Source organism: Heterodontus francisci, unplaced genomic scaffold, assembly GCF_036365525.1.
Source record: "Heterodontus francisci isolate sHetFra1 unplaced genomic scaffold, sHetFra1.hap1 HAP1_SCAFFOLD_78_2, whole genome shotgun sequence".
In the NCBI taxonomy this organism is placed as follows: Eukaryota; Metazoa; Chordata; class Chondrichthyes; order Heterodontiformes; family Heterodontidae; genus Heterodontus; species Heterodontus francisci.
The window spans coordinates 2,770,182-2,776,635 of NW_027142277.1; positions in this window are offsets into that span (position 1 = coordinate 2,770,182).

Below are 6,454 nucleotides of genomic sequence, written 5' to 3' on the forward strand. Positions count from 1 at the left end.
CAGGAGCTGGGGAATGTAGATTGGGAGCAGCTGTTTCAAGGTAAATCCACATTTGATATGTGGTCGGCTTTTAAAGAGAGGTTGATTAGCGTGCAGGAGAGACATGTTCCTGTGAAAATGAGGGATAGAAATGGCAAGATTAGGGAACCATGGATGACAGGTGAAATTGTGAGACGAGCTAAGAGGAAAAAGGAAGCATACATAAGGTCTAGGCGGCTGATGAAAGACGAAGCTTTGGAAGAATATCGGGAATGTAGGACCAATCTGAAATGAAGAATTAAGAGAGCTAAAAGAGGTCATGAAATATCTTTAGCAAACAGGTTGAAGGAAAATCCCAAAGCCTTTTATTCATATATAAGGAGCAAGAGGGTAACTAGAGAAAGGATTGGCCCACTCAAGGACAAAGGAGGAAAGTTATGCGTGGAGTCAGAGAAAATGGTTGAGATTCTAAACGAGTACTTTGCATCGGTATTCACTGAGGAGAGGGACATGACGGATGTTGAGGTTAGGGACTGATGTTTGATTACTCTAGGTCAAGTCAGCATAAGGAGAGAGGAAGTGTTGGGTTTTCTAAAAGGCATTAAGGTGGACAAGTCCCCAGGTCCGGATGGGATCTATCCCAGGTTACTGAGGGAAGTGAGACAGGAAATAGCTGGGGCCTTAATAGATATCTTTGCAGCATCCTTAAACACGGGTGAGGTCCCGGAGGACTAGAGAATTGCTACTGTTGTCCCCTTGTTTAAGAAGGGTAGCAGGGATAATCCAGGTAATTATAGACTGGTGAGCCTGACGTCAGTGGTAGGGAAGCTGCTGGAGAAGATACTGAGGGATAGGATCTATTGCCATTTGGAAGAAAATGGGCTTATCAGTGATAGGCAACATGGTTTTGTGCAGGGACGGTCATGTCTTAACAACTTAATAGAATTCTTTGAGGAAGTGACGAAGTTGATTGATGAGGGAAGGGCTGTAGATGTCATATACATGGACTTCAGTAAGGCGTTTGATAAGGTTCCCCATGGTAGGCTGATGGAGAAAGTGAAGTCGCATGGAGTCCAGAGTGCACTAGCTAGATGGATAAAAAACTGGCTGGGTAACAGGAGACAGAGAGTAGCAGTGGAAGGGAGTTTCTCAAAATGTAGACGTGTGACCAGTGGTGTTCCACAGGGATCCGTGCTGGGACCACTGTTGTTTGTGATATACATAAATGATTTGGAGGCAAGTATAGATGATCTGATTAGCAAGTTTGCAGACGACACTAAGATTGGTGGAGTCGCAGATAGTGAAGGGGACTTTCAGAGAATACAGCAGAATATAGATAGACTGGAAAGTTGGGCAGAGAAATGGCAGATGGAGTTCAATCAGGGCAAATGCGAGGTGATGCATTTTGGAAGATCCAATTCAAGAGTGAACTATACAGTAAATGGAAAAGTCCTGGGGAAAATTGATGTACAGAGAGATTTGGGTGTTCAGGTCCATTGTTCCCTGAAGGTGGCAACGCAGGCCAATAGAGTGGTCAAGAAGGCATACGGCATGCTTTCCTTCATCGGACGGGGTATTGAGTACAAGGATTGGCAGGTCATGTTACAGTTGTATAAGACTTTGGTTCGGCCACATTTGGAATACTGCGTGCAGTTCTGGTCGCCACATTACCAAAAGGATGCAAATGCTTTGGAGAGGGTGCAGAGGAGGTTCACCAGGATGTTCCCTGGTATGGAGGGTGCTAGCTATGAAGTGAGGTTGAGTAGATTAGGATTATTTTCATTAGAAAGATGGAGGTTGAGGGGGGACCTGATTGAGGTGTACAAGATCATGAGAGGTATAGACAGGGTGGATAGCAAGAAGCTTTTTCCCAGAGTGGGGGATTCAATTACTAGGGGTCACGAGGTCAAAGTCAGAGGGGAAAAGTTTAGGGGGATATGCGTGGAAAGTTCTTTACGCAGAGGGTGGTGGGTGCCTGGAACGCGTTGCCAGCGGAGGTGGTAGACGCGGGCACGATAGCGTCTTTTAAGATGCATCTAGACAGATACATGAATGGGCAGGAAGCAAAGAGATACAGACCCTTAGAAAATAAGCGACAGGTTTAGATAGAGGATCTGGATCGGCGCAGGCTTGGAGGGCCGAAGGGCCTGTTCCTGTGCTGTCATTTTCTTCGTTCTTTGTACATCCCCACCATCTACCGACACTAAGCGCGATATACACTGGTTAATTTACCTAACAACCTGCAAGTCTTTGACTGTGGGAGGAAACCAGAGCACTCGGCAGAAACTCATGTGGTCACGGGGTGAACTTGCAAACTCCCCACATGCACTAGCCAGAACTAAACCCAGGTCACTGGAGTTGTGAAGCTGCAGTGCTAACCACTGTGCCACTGGGTAATGGAGGAGTAAACCAGAGTGCTACAGAGGGAATGATCCCTTCAGAATGCTGATAGGGGAGGGGAGTGGAAAATGCATCTGGTAGTGACATCACGCTGGACGTGGCAGAAATGGCAGAGGATGATCCTTTGGATGTGGAGGCAGGTGGGGTGGAATGTGAGGACAAAGGTATCCCTGTGGCAGTTCTGGGAGGAAGGGTAAGTGGTGAGGATAGAGATGTGGTAAATAGGCTGGACACAGTCAAGGGCCCTGTCTGCCACAGTGGGGTTTAATCCTCGTTTGAGGATAAAGGAAGACAAATCAAAAGTGCTGTCGTGGAAGGTTGCATCATCAGAGCAGATGCTTCGGAGATGGAGAAACTGGGAGAATGGAATGTAGTCCTTACAAGAGGTACTGTGTGGGGAAGTGCAGTTGAGCTAGCTGTGGGAATCGGTGGGCTTATAATGATTATTAGTAGACAGCCTATCCCCGGAGATGGAGACAGAGAAGTCGAAGAAGGGAAGGGAAGTTTCAGAGATGGACCATGTATAGATCCCCCCGTGACATCCTGGTCCACTCCCCAATTACCCCCAACACCTCGTCCCCTTCGCACGACACCTTCCCATGCATCACAGTCGGTGTAACACCTGTCCTTTTATCTCCTCTCGCCTCACTATCCAAGGCCCCAAAAACTCCTTTCAGGTGAAGCAGTGATTTACTTGTACTTCTTTCCATGTAGTATACTGTATTCACTGCTCACAATGTGGTCTCCTCTACATTGGGGAGACCAAACGCAGATTGTGTGACCGCTTTGCGGAACACCTCCACTCAGTCCAAAAGCATGACTCTGAGCTTCTGGTTGCTTTCCATTACAACACACACCCCTGCTTTCATGCCCACATATCAGTCCTGGGCTTGCTGCAGTGTTCCAGTGAACATCAATGCCAGCTCGAGGAACAGCATCTCATTTCTGGATTAGGCACACTACAGCCTGCCGGACTAAACATTGAGTTCAATAATTTCAGAGCACGAAGGGCCCCCTTTTTGTTTATTTTTATTTTTTATAATTTATTATGTTGATTTGTTTATTTTATGTTAGTTTGTTTAATCATTCATTTTTTACCATGTGCCTACCCACTGTTTTTACATCTTTGTGCTTCAGGCCAGGGCTGCTCATTTTTTTGTCAATTAACATCGTTTCTGCTCTAACTCTTTATCTTTCTGCACACCATTCACATACCATTTATCTTTGCTCCAAGACCTTCTGGTCAGTTATTCTCTGTGACCCACTGTCCTATCAACAACTTATGGGCGGCACAGTTGCGCAGTGGTTAGCACCGCAGTCTCACAGCTCCAGGGACGCGCGTTCCATTCTGTGTACTGCCTGTGCGGAGTTTGCAAATTCTCCCTGTGTCTGTGTGTGTTTTCGCCAGGAGCTCTGGTTTCCTCCCACATCCAAAGACTTGCAGGTGATAGGTTAATTGGGCGTTGTAAATTGCTCCGAGTGCAGGGGGGCGATAGGGAATATGGGGTTACTGTCGGGTTAGTATAAATGGGTGGTTGTTGGTCGGCACAGACTCGGTGGGCCGATGGGCCTGTTACACTGCTGTATCTCAAAATAAAAAAAACTTGCCTTTTGTTATCTCTTGCCCCACCCCCACTTTATTTGCTTAAAACCTATTACATTTGTAACATTTGCCAGTTCTGAAGATGGGTCACAGATCTGAAACGTTAACTCTGCTTCTCCCTCCACAGATGCTGCCTGACCTGCTGCGTATTTCCAGCATTTCTTGCTTTTATTTCAGATTTCCAGTATCTCCAGTATTTTCTTTTTATTTTAGAATAAAAAGACAGTCCTGCTCTGAATTGTTTGAACTCAATGTTGAATCCAGAAGGCTGTAGAGTGTCTAATCTGAAGATGAGGTGCTGTTCCTCGAGCTTGTGTTGATGTTGACTGGAACACTGCTGTAGGTCAAGGACATGGAACAGGTTGGTGAATTATTATAGTAAACAATAGAAAGCTTGGGGTCATGTTTACAGAATGAGTGGAGGTGTTCCACAAAGCAGTCACCCAAATGCGTTTGGTTTCCCCAATGTCGAGACAATCACGTTGTGAACGGTGAATACAGTATAGTAAATTGAAAGAAGTACAAGTAAATTTCTGCATCATATGGAAGCAGTGTTTGGGGCCTTAGCTGGTGAGGAAAGCAGAGGTAAACGGACAGTTATTACACCTCCTGTGATTGCATTAAAGGTGCCGTGTAAAGGGGATGAGGTATTGGGGGTGAGGGAGGAGTGGATCAAGGTGTCATGGAGGGAGCGGTCCCTTCAGAATGCTGAGAGGGGAGGGGCGGAGAGGGGAAGATGTATTTGGTGGTGTCATCACACTGGAGGTGGTCGAAATGGAAGAGGATAATCCTTTGGATGTGAATGCTGGTTGGTTGGGAAGTGAGGACATGGAGCCCTATCACAGTTCTGGGAGTGAGGGGAAGGGGTGTTGTTGTCGAAGGCATCATCAGAACCCAACAGGGCGGAGCCGAGGTGCAGTTACTTGTTTTTGGAGGCTCTGGTGTTTTGGATACCAGAATTCCCCAGAAAGAAAGTCAGTAATTTTACTTTTACCACAGTATATTTTTCACTATCTGAGGCCAAGAACTTGTTTTGCATTTCAATTTCCCTTACATTTTGCCACAGATTTCTCTGCTACAAATAAATAGTTCTTTAAATAAAAATTACATTTAATTTGGATCTGGAAACCTTATATTTCCATACTGTCTTATTCAACTTTCAATAATTCTTCAAAATGATTGGGGACAGTGTCGAGGTAAATTTCATGTTTTCTGTTTCTTACAGTTAACTTGGTGGCGATTGTGATTTTGTCTCGAGGAAAGTGCGGTCTCTCCAAATGTATCACTCACTATCTGGTGGCCATGGCAGTGGCAGATCTAATGGTGATTATCATCCATGTGATATTACACCGGATTAATATCATGTACTTTCCAGTTAGTTTCCTGTTTATAACACCTGTGTGTATGGTGAACCTTGTCGCATATGCTGTAGCTGCAGACTGTTCTGTCTGGTTTACTGTTGCCTTCACTTTTGATCGCTTTGTAAAAATTTTGCTGTCAGAAGCTGCAATCAAAATATAACACAGAGAAAACAGCGTCCATGATTATCGGCATCTTGTTTGTGGTGAGCTGTCTTGTAAATATTCCCTATTACTTTACAGGTGACCCTGTATTTATAATTGACAACGTGCCTTGGTATTGTGGTGCGACAACGGATTACCTCACCTCCCCCTTGTGGAGGGCACACGCATGTATCAAAGGCATCATAAACCCAATCTTACCAATAGGTTTAATTCTGCTGTTCAATGCTTTGACCGTCAGACACATTATCATGGCAAATAGAGTTCGCAGGGGACTCCGGAGCAAGAGTGAGAATCAGAAAGATCCAGAAGTGAAGAATCGGAGGAATTCCATGATTTTACTTTTCACTATTTCTGCCAATTTTATACTGTTGTGGATGACGTATGTTGTCCTTGTGATTGACCAGCCAGTGGAAAACTTTCACTATACAGACAAATATTACAGTAACCCAATATATATTGCACAACAAGTTGGGTTGATGTTGCAGCTTCTCAGTGTCTGCACAAACACTTGTGTCTATGGACTGACACAGAGAAAATTCAGAGAGGAGCTGAGGAATGGAGTGAAATATTTGTTTTCACTGAATGGGAAATTGTGTCCATAACAAATAACTAACATTGATCTTGAGCAGGGCTTATAGATTTATAATTCACTGGTCATGATATTCCTGAAATCCTTGTGGTCAGGTGAAAAACAATGAGAAGACGTATTATCTTTTACAAGGCTTTGGATAGTGATGTATAATTACCAATAATATTAAAGATAAATGTTAATGTAGATAAACAAATTGATAGAACATAAAATATCCAGATGTCAATTTAACTGCTGGATTTGTGCAGTTGCAGTGACCGTACACCATCAAAAGACTTCAAATTAATTCCCCATAAAGGAGCAGTAATAATAAATGGCCAATTCTGCACCCTGAGAACAACCTCAGGCAGTATGTTCTGA